The sequence below is a fragment of the Podarcis tiliguerta genome (assembly GCF_965153285.1).
Source record: "Podarcis tiliguerta genome assembly, chromosome: 9".
Classification (NCBI taxonomy): Eukaryota; Metazoa; Chordata; class Lepidosauria; order Squamata; family Lacertidae; genus Podarcis; species Podarcis tiliguerta.
Genome location: NC_139542.1, coordinates 75287877 through 75302588, shown reverse-complemented (window position 1 = coordinate 75302588; position 14712 = coordinate 75287877). Strand labels below are relative to the sequence as shown.

The following is a 14712-nucleotide window of genomic DNA, read 5'->3' as shown; positions in this document are numbered from 1 at the left end:
ACTGGTTCTGATTTAAAAGAGAGGTAGAGCTGGGTGTCATCTGCATACTGATGAACACCCACCCAAATCCCCTGATGATCTCTCCCAGCGGCTGCATGTAGATGTTGAAAAACATGGGGGAGAGGACAGAACCCTGAGGCACCCCACAAGTGAGAACTCTGGGGTCTGAACACTCATCCCCCAACACCACTTTCTGTACATGGCCAGCAGGAAGGAGCGGAACCACTGTGTAACAGTGTCCCCAGCTCCCAGCTCCTCTAGACGGCCCAGAAGGATGTCATGGTTAATGGTATCAAAGGCTGCTGAGAAATCGAGCAGAACTAGGAAACAGCTTTCACCTTTGTCCCTAGCCCGCCGGAGATCATCGACCAGCATGACCAAGGCAGTTTCAGTCCCATGGTGAGGCCTGAATCCCGATTGGAAGCGATCCAATGGGTCCGCATCCTCCAGGTGTGCCTGGAGTTATTCAGCAACCACTCACTCAATCACCTTGCCTAGGAATGGAAGATTTGAGATTGGGAGATAGTTGACCATATTGGCCGGGTCCAAAGATTTTTTTTTAAAGAAGTGGTTTAATAACCACCTCTTTCAGCGGGTCTAGGAAGGCTCCCTCGCAGAGGGAAGCATTGACCACCCCACGGAGCCCATCACCCTTTTATGAGCCAGGATGGGCAAGGATCAAGGCGAGAGGTGGTTAGTTTCACTCATCCAAGCAACCTGTCTACATCCTCGGAGGTAACAGATCAGAACTGATCCCATGCAACTTGACTAGACAGGACTCTAGCATTCTCCCACCCCGGCCTTGCTCCCATGGTGGACTCTACCTCTTTCCGAATCTGAGCAACTTTATCAGCAAAAAAACTTTGCAAAATCATTGCAGGAGATCTTGGGGGCCTTATCAGGCCCCAATGGCGCAGGTGGTTCTGTTAAATTATGAACCATCCGAAAGAGTCTCCTGCTGCTGTTTTCTGCAGATGCAATAGAGGTGGTGAAGAAGGTCCTCTTCACCGTCGCTATTGCCACTTGGTAGGCTCAACGTTGAGCTCTAACCTGTATCTGGTCTGATTCAGAATGAGTTTTCCGCCACCAGCGCTCTAGCCATCTCAAAGATTGTTTCATTGCCCTTAGCTCCACAGGGCTGTCTGGACTCCATGCAATCGGAGAGGGTGCTTTGGAGCCAGACAGTCGATAGCCCTGGTTAACTCCGTATTCCAACGGGCCACCAGGAAATCAGCTGAAAGGTCATCAACATGGGATAAAACATCCCCTACCTCTCTCTGGAAACCATCTGGATCCATTAAGTGACGGGGGCAGACCATCCAAATTGGTCCTACCTCCCTGCAGAGGGGAAGGGTTGCGAAGAAGTCCAGTTGTACCAGGAAGTGATCCGACCATGGCACTTATTTTGTTTCACTTTTACTTAGTGTCAGATCACCCACATCCATAGAGATAAACACCAGGTCTATGGCATGTCCATGACTATGAGTTGGGCCAAACTTATTCAGGGACAGCCCCATGGAGGCCATGCTTTCCACGAAGTTCCGAGCAGCCCCTTGTAAGATTGCGTTGGCATGGATGTTAAAATCCCCTAGGACAACCAAACTAAGTGTCTCCAGGAGAACATCCGCCACGACCTGAAGCAGCTCGGGCAGGGAATCCTTGGCGCAGCGGGGAGGTTGGTACACCAAAAGGAATCCTGTACTGCCCCTATTGCCCAACTTCCAGAACATGCACTCAGAAAACTGGGTCTTCCCAATAGGACGCCTGGTGCAAACTAATGACTTCCTAAAAATCACTGCAACCCCCCCTCCCCACCCACATGACCTGGGTTGCTGTGCGTAAGAGAAACCTGGTGGACAAGCAGCGGCAAGGACAGGCCCATCTGCTTCATCCAACCAAGTCTCTGTCACACACGCCAGGTCAAATCCTCCATCCATCCAAATCCTCCGTCTCCCTTGCTGATTCCAGTATCCTTCCAGTCAAGACCAAACCTGGAGGCTGAGATAGTCTTCACACAATGACTAAACCTGCCTCCTCGGTAATGACATGGTCTGGTCTCCTCCTCCTCCTCCTGCCCATGATCACTGAGATCGGGCATCTCTGAAGTCTCCCATCCCACACAGTTTTTGGGGAGGGGGGTTGTTGAAGTTTATGTCTAAGGAGAGGGAAGGGAAGGGAAGGGAAGGGTCTCATTTGAAATACGCTTAAGCAGCAGATCTATTTCTGCCGTGTGCACGCACACCTTGGGCAGCTGCCACAGGCCCTCAAGGGAACTGGCAAAGAATTTCTAAGTTATTTATTGTCTTTCCCTCTTATCAGTAAACTTATTTACTCTATGATTCCAAAGAAGGTCTTTAAGCAGAGGCTTGACAACCATATGTCAGGAGTGCTCTGATGGTGCTTCCTGCTTGGCAGGGGGTTGGACTCGATGGCCCTTGTGGTCTCTTCCAACTCTAGGATTCTATGATTCTATTTCCCTATTTCCTGCACAGATAAAGATCTTGGCTGACAGTGTAGGTTTGCTAACCTCCTCGGGACTTTTTGCCTCACATAGAAATTGGTCCCAGAGAGAGGAGGAAACATTGCTACAGGGAAGTTGAGGGCCTTTGTTTGGGGTCCCCCCCCCCTTTCCTTTTTTTCATTTCATAGAAGGGATAATAATTTGAGTTACATTTTTCCCCTCCCCCCAGTGTTTTGTCTTGATTCCACGCATCTCAGTCTGTAGTGGTTAAATTTTAATCTCTGTTTGTTTGCTAATAATAGCTTTTAAAAAAAGATATCCAAAGGAGAAACCAACAAAACAGGATGACACAAAAGTTTGTCAAAACCAACTGCATTAAAATTAATACAATGGATGAAGCCTTTTATTATTTAAAATGGCTCAATAGAATAAAATGTCCTTGTTAATCCATAGAAATGATGCACCAAATAAAAACAAAATTGCCCTCAATTAATCCATTGCTCCCTCTGGGGCCAACTAGATAATGGCCTGTTTCATGCATCATGCCAAACCATGGTTTAGTGTGAACGTGCAAGCATGCAAACTCGGGGGGGGGGGGATTTGTGGTTGCTTTGCTCCTTTCTTCCCATTCTGCTGCTGTTCGATGCTGAGCCAAGCAAAGCCATGGCTTACAGCCTTGGTTTATAGCATGTTGTCTGAATTCATGATTCAGCTCAAGCCATAATCAAGGTTTCATGCATGGTTTTCATCTGATGGTTTGTCGGTGAGAGCTAAGTCCTCCTCTCTAAACAATACGCTAAGCTAACCATCCTTTTACCCAGCACAGCAGCAACATGATCGAGGATCAAAGCAACTGCAACTCAGGAGCCCGCAAACTCATGGGTTCCCGCTAAGCCAGGGTTAGCCGCCCAAGTGGCTGAGGCAACCCAGGCAGATGGGCGGGGTGCAAGTAATAAATGGTTATAGTTGTTATTAGAATTAGGCTTAGCATGATGTGCCAAACAGGCGAGTGTCTGAGCATAAATGTGGGCCAAACCTTTACTTATATAGACATGAATGCATTCCTTGGCCCAACTGTCCCCTTGAGTGCTTCAGGGGATTTGAGTCTGCGACTTCCCCATCCTAGTTCAGCATTCTAGCCAAGGGCAGGGCTCCCAGGGCCCTGATGGTTTTGGAGGCCTCCCGCTCCGGCCAGCCCAGCTGCATGGCCAACAAAGGACAGGGATGAGGGAGCTCTAGTCCAACACCTGGAAGACCAGTTCCCCTGTTGCTGCTGTTCTTAACATTCAGGTGGGTTTTTTAAAAGAAACATTCCCATTGAGCTGGGTGTCAGCCTTGAAATTATTACTTGTTTAGGGTATGTGGCAGTTTTTAGATATCCTTCATGTTTTCCAATGATTTTAATTGTTTTAAATATGCTTGCAATTTATTTTCATGGTCACGTTATTACCTTTTTCTTGTCTGCAGCCATGGGCTCCCTTGGGGGGGGGGGCAGAAAAACCACTTTCTCTTTCTCCTCCTCCTCCCCTTCCTTTTTGGGATATATTCTTCAAGTTCTCTTTGCCTCTTGCATGCACACAAGCTCTCCTCTTAAGTTTAGATCACCCGTCCATCACATAGGGGAGAATCCCCTTGATCTTTTGAAATGTTAGGGTCTGCATATTAACTCTGCTTTATTCCATTGGCCTGAAATAAAAATCTAAGAAAAAAATAAATGTAAAAGGTTCCAGGAAGGCATAAACACAAGACCTGCACACCGGCTTCCCTTCCCTGTCCTCGCTTCACTTCAGTTTCAGAAAGGGTCCACTCCACAAGAACTCCAGGCTGCTCCTTAGACTCCCAGCTTGGGGAATGCCGCCTGAAAGCTTGATGAAAGGGAAGCGTAGCTGGCAGACAGAAGCCTTTCTCGCCCCCCACCCTTTCTTTTTCTTTCCTTTTTTTTTTGAATCTGAAAAGCTCTTACACCAGATCCTAAAATTGCTTTCTGAATGCAGAAGAGCTGAAAGAGCAGGCTGAGGGCTTGGGAGGAAACAATTTCAAGGAAACTCAAATGGTGGGGGAGAGAATTCTGGTGAGCATAGCCTTCCCCTCAACCCCCAACTGCAATGCTATTACAGCTTGCAGAGGAATGATATTTCCTCAATCTAATGCTAGTCATAATCCTTACTGAAATTTTCAGTACAAAGATTGCTTTCAAATATCTTTTTATCATTGCAGGAACTGTGGATGGAAAATTAGGCAACCACAGCATGGGCCCTACTGTTAGGCCGAGTGAGGTGGCTGCCTCAAGCAGCAGTTTTGGGAAGGCAGGGAGTCACAATGAAGAATGGGAAAACAGAGGTTGTGTGTGTCATACAACCAAGGACATAGGAAGGCAGAGATTCCCTCCTGGGCCTCAATGCATCACAATCTGCATCATTTCCATTCTACTGCAGTTCAGGTTTTGTCAAATTCTACATTATTCATGCTGTCCACTATTTAAGATAAGCTACATAATTTAAATAACTACATAACATACATGATTTCCTTTACATTGAAATGAATGTAAATGTCAAAACAGTGTTTTTAAAAAAGGCCATTAATTACATATTGTTTCTGGATTTGTAAAAGACAGCAGAGTTCTGAGGATCTTAAAGAGCTTCTTCATTCATTTCAGATCTGCAACCCACCTCTGAAACCAGCATGCAAGATGGCCCTCACTTTAACCTTTTCTTATTTCATTGTAGAACTGGAAGGGGCCTTTGAGGTGGTTATCCAGTCCAACTCCCAGCTCAACACAAGAGTCTTGCAACTACAGCAAGGAGTGGGGACCTTTGTCATGCCCAGGGACACATTCCCTTCAGGGCAACCTCAAAGGGACATATACTGGGATAAAGTGTGTGTGTAAATGCATGTATTAGTGAAAATAACATATTATATTATGGGAAATTGTTTTGCAAAAATGGGTGTCTTCAGAAAAATCAGTGGTCCAGGCAGAGATGTACACTGTGCTCCTGGGAAACAGTGAATTAACTGAAAGAAGACACAGGTTAAATCGGGCCAACATTTTATTGAGTGCAGCAAGAAGCAGAGTTTGCATGGCAATAGGGCAAGGATCAGTTTCTCACTCCACTCAGCCATTGCGAGTGAAATGGCACGCCATCAGGGTTGGAGGATGTTGAAAAGCAAATACATTTCCTTCCTCCTAAACTTCTAGCTAATGCACATGCTACTTTAAACCATGTGAAGGCACTCTTTTTCTAGCAATTTAGCTAGCATTTTTTTGTAGTTTCTTCGTCAAAGATAACTCCTATCCTAAAAGCTGAGCCATTTTTGTTTTTCTCTCTCCCAAAGTGTTAAGACAATAGGTGTGCTATTTTCTTTCTTTTCTTTCTACTCATCCTGTAAATAGTTCCTGCCAAGATAAATCTGCTCCTGCATGAATAAAGCCTTTGAACTCCAGAAACTCTAAGTGATTGTTTCAGTATAACTCACCCAAGCTGCAAGCTCTCCTAACAGGAAGCACCCCGAAGCCCCTCCATGGCAGTTGCCCAGTGTTGAACCCAGATGCAATGAAAACCAAGCATCTAGGATCTCACTGGGCTACCAGGATGAAAGATTCCATCCAGGCCAAGACTTCACCCTGAGCTTAGGATGTCTCTTATCCAATCCTCCCCTAAGGCCCCTTAGGGAAGCCGCCTATACTATGGTGTTACTGCCCAGTGCCATTTCCACCAAGAATAATAACAACACGTATTTCACTGAGGGAGGTCAGAAAACCTCCAACTGAGGACCAATTGAAGTTGAGAGAAAAAAAGTATTTCTGGCCCATTCAACGGTAAACGGGGGGGGGGGGGGGCTCAACAGCAAAATAGAATCATAGAATCATAGAATCATAGAGTTGGAAGAGACCACAAGGGCCATCGAGTCCAACCCCCTGCCAAGCAGGAAACACCATCAGAGCACTCCTGACATATGGTTGTCAAGCTTCTCTGGAGCAGCAGAAAACAACTTTTCTCCCTCCTCTATGTGACATCCTTTTATATATTTGAACATGGCTATCATATCCCCCCTTAACCTCCTCTTCTCCAGGCTAAACATGCCCAGGTCCCTTAGCCGTTCCTCATAAGGCATCGTTTCCAGGCCTTTGACCATTTTGGTTGCCCTCCTCTGGACACGTTCCAGTTTGTCAGTGTCCTTCTTGAACTGTGATGCCCAGAACTGGACACAGTACTCCAGGTGAGGTCTGACCAGAGCAGAATACAGTGGCACTATAACTTCCCTTGATCTAGATGCTATACTCCTATTGATGCAGCCCAGAATTGCATTGGCTTTTTTAGCTGCCGCGTCACACTGTTGGCTCATGTCAAGTTTGTGGTCAACCAAGACTCCTAGATCCTTTTCACATGTACTGCTCTCAAGCCAGGTGTCACCCATCTTGTATTTGTGCCTCTCATTTTTTTTGCCCAAGTGCAATACTTTACATTTCTCCCTGTTAAAATTCATCTTGTTTGTTTTGGCCCAGTTCTCTAATCTGTCAAGGTCGTTTTGAAGTGTGATCCTGTCCTCTGGGGTGTTAGCCACCCCTCCCAGTTTGGTGTCATCTGCAAATTTGATCAGGATGCCCTTGAGTCCATCATCCAAGTCGTTGATAAAGATGTTGAATAAGACCGGGCCCAAGACAGAACCCTGTGGCACCCCACTAGTCACTCTTCTCCAGGATGAAGAGGAACCATTGATGAGCACCCTTTGGGTCCGGTCAGTCAGCCAGTTACAAATCCATTGAGTGGTAGCAGAGTCAAGACCGCATTTTACCAGCTTCTTTACAAGAATATCATGGGGCACCTTGTCAAATGCCTTGCTGAAATCAAGGTAGACTACATCCACTGCGTTCCCTTCATCTACCAGGCTTGTAATTCTGTCAAAAAATGAGATCAGGTTCGTCTGACATGACTTATTTTTCAGAAATCCATGCTGACTATTGGTGATCACAGCATTCCTTTCTAGGTGCTCACAGATTGATTGCTTAATGATCTGCTCCAGAATCTTCCCTGGTATTGATGTCAGACTGACTGGGCGGTAATTATTTGGGTCCTCTCTTTTCCCCTTTTTGAAAATAGGGACAACATTTGCCCTCCTCCAGTCTGCTGGGACTTCGCCTGTTCTCCAGGAATTCTCAAAGATGATTGCCAGTGGTTCTGAGATCACATCTGCCAGTTCTTTTAATACTCTTGGATGCAGTTCATCTGGCCCTGGAGACTTGAATACATCTAAACTAGCCAAGTATTCTTGTACTATCTCCTTAGTTATTCTGGGCTGTGTTTTCTCTGCTGAATCATTTGCTCCAAATTCTTCAGGTCGGGCATTGTTTTCTTTATCGGAGAAGACTGAGGCAAAGAAGGCATTGAGGAGTTCAGCCCTTTCTGTGTCCCCTGTTTGCATTTCACCATCTTCTCCTCTGAGTGACCCCACTGTTTCTTTGTTCTTCCTTTTGGTACGAACATACCCATAAAAGCCTTTTTTGTTGCTTTTAACCTCTCTAGCAAGCCTGAGTTCATTTTGTGCTTTAGCTTTTCTGACTTTGTGTCTACACGTGCTGGCTATTTGTTTGAATTCCTCTTTGGTGGTTTCCCCCCTTTTCCATTTTTTGTACACATCCTTTTTTAATCTTAACTCAGTTAAAATGGCCCCCAATCCCTGGGCGAGGCCTTTTAAATGCCTCAGCCCCACCTTCTTATTGCAAGAGCCCATGAGATTATCACTATTCTGTGAGAGAGACGGTTCCACCTCCCCCATGACTTTCTGGGCCGCACCCTGCTGTGCAAACCTGCCCCCCCCCCCCATAAAATAGTACTCCAGAATAAATCTTACAAAATTGTGTATATTAGGGAAGTTTCACATAGAAATGCTGATGAATCTTCATGAGGAAGGAAGGAAGGAAGGAAGGAAGGAAGGAAGGAAGGAAGGAAAATTGCAAACTGATCTGGAAATGTGGAGATCTGAACTCAAGACTGTTGGGAAATGAGAAATGGAGAGAAACCAAAACTGAGATATTCACCCATCCCTAGTCCTGACTCACCCCTTAACAACTGGTCAGGAGGGTGCTGACATTATAAAATTATAAATGTCAAGACAGCTGAATATTGTTGTTGGCATCTGTCTGTCCCAAGAGTGTGTCGCTGGGGGTGAAGTCAAACCTCTGTGTTAGCAGCACCCAGGTAACCTCCCCAGGGCTCAAGCCTGGGCAGTGTGTCTGGAGGTCCTGGGCTGCCCAGACGACAAGACTCCCCTCTCCGCCTCACTGATGGGGTCCCAAAGGAAGCACCAGCTGGGCTGCAGGAGTTGCAGGAAGGAGGCAGGCAAGGTGCCATCCAATTGCTTTAGGGACCACTTTTTGTGGAGGGCTTGCTCCTGAGCCTTTTCTTCTCCTAGATGGGCTCCCTTCCCAAGTTGATGAGCCTCAACTGCTCCTCACTTTCCTCTACAGCATTTGCACAAACTGCCTTCTTTACTGTTTGACCCACTCTTGGTCACGTTCGGCCAATCTACCAGATCCTGTCTTTGCATGCAGGGAGAACATCCCTTTGATTATGTGCAAATGATGCGGGGGGCACTGACTCCTCATTCACAGGAAGTATTTTCACAGCTGAGTTTCCATTGCTGGCAAGATGTCAGCTCTCACAAAGACACTTTTGCTCAATGTGCCACTTTTGGACTCTTGTAGCAAAATGTCTTCCCAGCATCTTGATTGGCTCTGAAAGCTCCAGGTGGTCTTTGAATAGAGTTGCCATCTAAGAAGGAAGGAAAGGCAAAAGCTGTGGATTGGTTTGCGTCCGGGAGAACAGAGAAGCTCTGACGTCTGATGGATTGCAATTACTTGCTCTTACCGGTACTGCAAAAAGGAAAAGGGAAAAAATGTGTCTTCCATCTCAGTTTCACACAGCTGCAAAACCAAGTGTTGCCATCAGAGGGCACTGTCTCTCCCTGCTGGGACCAGCTCTCTCAATTCCAGACATCTGGAAATATGCATTTGCCACATTGTTGTGAAATCCTTTGGATCATCGGGCACACAGCACAAACCTCGCCTTTGCATTTGCAACATTTCTCCCCCCCCCTCCTAAAAAAACACTCTTGGAATGTGTGGAATGTACAGGACTCAGCCCAGATATATACACACATGGAGTAAACAAAGCTTCCTCTGGAAACTCTTCCAGTCCATCAGCAAACAAAGAAAAAGGAACTTTGTGGGCTGCCTCCAGCTCAAAATATTTTCTGCTGCTTGCCAAGACACCCTTTGTTTGGAGGTGGGGGCAGAGAGCGAGAGAAAGAGATCAGCCAAAATAAAACACAGCACAAGATAATCAGAGCCCTGCAGGAGCAGATGACGGTCTCTTTCATTAGCAAGGTCACAGAAATAATGCAAAATACCGTTCCCAGGATGTTCGGGGGAGAAGCCATGGTGGTTAAATAGGGACAATGCTGCTTGAAAACATAAGGTTTGGATGTGAGCTTGGTTGCCTCTGCCTGGCATTGCTCTGGTGCCACCTACTGTCAGTCTCCCTGCCTTCTACCCAACAGTCTCAGCAGCTGCACACGCAAGCCGCCCGTCTCCAGCGCCGTCTGTTTCCAAGTAACAAAACCATGCAGAACACTGACCCCACTGACTGTGGAAGCAAGCAGTCCACAAGGCTGCTCTTTTGTTTCTCCCGCAGCAGTCTTGGCCCACTGCGGCATCCGCCACATGCTTTAGACTACAGCTGGTGGGGCTGATGGGACCAGAGGACGCCAGGTTGGCCAAGACTGTTTTACAGAGTGTTGCAGAGTGCAGGCGCTCAGGGCTAGGCAGTGGTGGACCTTCATTTTGGGACCCTGAAGCCTGAGCTGCCATGGGAGCCCCTTCGCAACCCACGGTCTGGGTAACCATGGTTTTCTTCTTCAGTGGGGTCGTTTCTCTTTGGAACATCTCTGAGGTTGTTGAAAAATCAATCCATCTGAGTCATATGAGCAACTCATATTGGGCCTACTAGACCGTTTTTTTAAAAAAGCAATGTGAACTAAAGTCACTTTTGGGGTCCTTCTGGGATTAGGAGCCCTGGAGCTTAAGCTTCATTAGTTTTATAGCAGATCCATCCTTGGCAGGAGTGCCAACAAATAAAATGATGGTAATATAAGTAAGCCCCATCCTGCGTAATCGATCCCAAGACATGGTGCGCGCCCACACCATTTAAATGATCATGCTCTTCAACTTGGGAGGGGGGCAGGACCTTGGCCCCTGGGCCTCCTGCTCCGTACCACTGATCCTATCTAGGCAAGCACACATGGCCAGAACAATGGATAACTGAGTGTCTGGCTGTGTCTCTGAGCATGTGGGTCGCATTTTGTGCTGAACAAGCAGGCTTCTTTCCCCCGGCTCTTGCAAAAACAGGCTGGAGGGCCCAGCAAAGCCGTCAGATTCTCTCCCCCCCCCCCCCTGCCTTCCAAGGCGATGTCCCCCTGCTGACTGCATTTGCACTCTGGATTCCCTCTTCCTGCATCCCTTCTCCACCCTCAATCTGAGAAAAATGTCCTTTCCCCTCTGGGGAGGAAAAAGCAGCAGAGATTTCATGTGTCACACAGGAGCAGCGTGAACTTCCTGTGGCTGGATCAGCAGAGCCAGCAAAGCTTTGAATTGCATCGAGAAAAGTGGGGGCGGGGGCCTGGAAGGCAATTCCTGAAACTCCAGCCTTAAGAGCCTTCACTAATTATCAGAGTTCAAGGACACATTTTTGCCACACACAAATAGTCAAGGATGGTACAATACAGGACCAGGGATGGGGATGGCCTGGGGAGAATCCAGAGGGCCAAATGGAAAACTTTGGAGGGCCACTTATCAGCTAGTGTATTACTATGCCAAGAATGCTGCTGTCAGAGCACAGGGCTATGTATTTAACTTAGATATTACATATTGCAGAGTTCAATGGGATGGATTTCCTAAGAGCGGTGGGATATATACCGTTCCATTTGCACATGTGTGTTTTAAAATTCAGCACAAATTATTTGCATTCAAGGTGGTGATCCAAAAGCTACATTTTAATTCCCTTTAATTCCCTTTAATTCCCTTATGCAGGTTATAGATGCTTGGAGTGGTACTAGGCACACCTCTTGGAAACGGGGTTCCAAAAAGAGCAACAGGATGTGATCAGGCCTCATCCTTCCTGGGGAAAACAAGAGAGCTGCATCCTTCCCACCTGAGTGTGCAACTCAAGGGCCGGCTGAGAGCAAACATGCTCTTCTGTCGATCTGCGAAAACAACATTAACAGCATTTTAAAACAACTTACAACCATAAAAATAAGCATGCAGCTCAAGTGTGAAATGCCAGCATTAAAAGGTGAATTCCACAGAATTCAGATTGCAGCACATTCAGACATTAGGCAGGCGCCTTCACTGTATTCCTTCCAGTGCCTGCTGCAAACATTCTAGTTTAGGTGAGCCCACCAAGCTACAAAGACTGTTGGTATATATTTTAAGTTAATTGTTTGTTTTTCTTTTGAATGTTTTTTAAAGAGTTGCTTTGACTGACAATTGCTTTATTCTCTTTGTAAACCATTTTGAGATTTTCTAATGATCATGGGATATATAAGTAAAGGGACCCCTGACTGTTAGCTCCAGTCGTGGCCGACTCTGGGGTTGCGGCACTCATGTCGCTTTACTGGCCGAGGGAGCCAGCGTACAGCTTCCGGGTCATGTGTCCAGCAGGACTAAGCCGCTTCTGGCGAACCAGAGCAGCACACGGAAACGCCATTTACCTTCCCTATTTATCTCATTGCACTTTGATGTGCTTTCGAACTGCTAGGTTGGCAGGAGCAGGGACCGAGCAACGGGAGCTCACCCTGTTGTGGGGATTCAAACCGCCAACATTCTGATTGGCAAATCCTAGGCTCTGTGGTTTAACCCACAGCGCCACCCACGTCCCTCATGGGGTATATAAATTTTATTAAATAACTGAGGCTAGCTTAGGTGGCCAGATGCAGTATTGGGCTGCCTGACTGCCGCATTTTGAACTGCTTTAAAATGTCCAGACTGCCCAACGTTGGGCAAAGGATCCCTGCATTGCAGGGGGTTGGACTGGATGACCCCTGTGGTCCCTTCCAACTCCACAATCCTAGCATTCTCTGCACAGAGTGCATTACAGTAATCTAACTGGTTATCCCAATGACTGAAGCGGGGTGGGGAGTAGAGACTTTCAAGGCAAGCAACTGATGTTGTGTCACAAAATGAGAGGCCCCTTGCATGCACAAAGCCCTAATATAAGATCCAAAATAACCATGTGACGGGGTAGCAGCCAAATCACAACTGAAGTATGTGTATGTGTGATTGTGAGATCTGTGGATGAAGGGCAGTAGACAAATTTAATATATAACAAAATAAAACAATAAAATGATGCACAATACTTCAGGCCAGGATCGTGTCTGAACAACCACCATGACATGCTTTGTATTTGAAGTGGTAAGAAAGATCTCAGTGGCATTTGAACTGTAGTTTTCCTTCCACAACGCCATCACTGGCTCCCTTAGCCCTCACACGACGATCGTAGGCCTCACACAGTGAATAAACACTGAAACGACCCTAAAGGCCACCCTCTTAAGTGAGCTCCATTCTGAGTGAACCCAGCTCCCACCAACAGATAGAATGCCTGTTTGGAACATTGAAAGACCTTTCATTTCAAATACTCCCGTTTTTGTTTGCCTTGGAAAGATTATGGCCCATATTAAGTACAAACTTCTGGCTTTCCACTTTAAAAAGAGAGGAGAGAAAATTCTGGCAGAGCTAGATTTGGGGGTGGGGAGAAACAGAGAGAGATTACACAGATTTTTCTATGGCATTTTCAAACTCTTGCTGCCTGAGATATTAACCCCCAAAGCATATGGGCGATTGCATTAACCCCAGGGGTGGACCTGGGTGTCTCAAATTCCAGTGGCGCCCGATGCAACGCTTCTCGTGCTGCATTCCAAAGCAGAGTTGCAGCACCCAATACAAGGGACAGCTATGCTCCCCTAACTCTGCCTCTGTTAGCACAGATGTAAGCGCTTCCAGGCATTTAGGAGCGTATCACTCTCCCTCATTCTGCCCTAGTCCTCACAGAGACCCATGTTCACGCACATCTAAGAATGAGTGATTCAGCTCACTGCCCCATGCAGCACCACGTGCCAGGACCTCGGGTCTTGAGGCAGGAATGTCTGGGTCCAACACCCTCAGGGTTACTGGCACTGTGAAGACCGGCTCCCCATCTGAGGAGACTTCAGCTATAAGGTCTGGGCAGGGCTGACCATTGACACCTACACACTCGGATTAATATCTGAGCACCAGCTGCACAGTCCTGTCGCAGAAGATGGGGCAGGGAGGGGCCTGGGGCAGCCCCTTTGCCACAGTGGCACAGCTAGCAAAGGTTCTATGGTTAGGCTTGCTCCTTTTACTAAATGGCAACTTTTATTGCTACACTGCATTGAATAATAATAAGAAGAATAATAAATTTTATTTATATCCCGCTCTCCCCAGCCGAAGCCGGGCTCAGGGCGGTTAACAACAATAAAATAATACAACATTCATCAGCTTGGATGCGTTCGTTCCAGGGTCTAGAGGATGAATCAGAGAACTTTAGGGGTAGGAAGGGTCTCCCAAGGGTCATCTGGTCCACCCCCCTGCAATGCAGCTACCATGTTTCTTGTTGTTAGTAACCACCTTGGTTGGGGGATTCCAGTGAGGGAAATCCCAAAAGAGGAAGCTCCCTTGTGAAATGGACACTTCCAAGTGGTAGGTCTTTTGCAAATCACAAAGGCATCCAGTCCCGAAATCCAAAGGCATTTATAAGGGGATAAAAATGTCCACAAAGAGGAAGGGAAGGATGGATTGCCTACCTTTGCTAAGAGAGAGTAGATCTGGAGTGGGGGGAGAGACAAGCCTTTACTGAGGCTCCCACTGAGCTTGGATGTGTTCGTTCCAGGGTCTAGAGGATGCAGCTAAACTCAAAGGTATCCCCCCACCCCAATCCCACATAAGTTACAGAAGGGAAACTGCCTGCAGAAGAGGAAGGGGCTGTGACCTTGCATAAGCATTGATTCCTAAATGATTTTAAAGGAGAAAACCACTACAGCAGCTGCCGAGTAGAGAGGGAGGGAGAGAACTTGCAGAGATATTTTGGCCCCTTGTGTTTTGCCTTTCCTCGCTATGACCATGCCAGCATGATGGAAGCAAGGCTAGCAACTCTGGCTGAACTGGAAACCAGACCCCTGCC

The 14712-nt window shown here is 46.9% G+C and overlaps 1 protein-coding gene and 1 long non-coding RNA gene across 16 annotated transcripts in view; both read right to left on the bottom strand.

Moving 5' to 3' along the window:
* The window catches only part of HMG20A (high mobility group 20A), an 848022-nt gene that overhangs the window by 777836 nt on the left and 55474 nt on the right, over positions 1 to 14712 (bottom strand). The window lies entirely within an intron of this gene.
* Positions 5493 to 11574, bottom strand: LOC310657943. Its single transcript, XR_014502023.1, has 2 exons — positions 8115 to 11574; positions 5493 to 6299 (listed from the first exon to the last, which is right to left on the bottom strand). It is a non-coding gene; the product is annotated as an uncharacterized lncRNA (long non-coding RNA).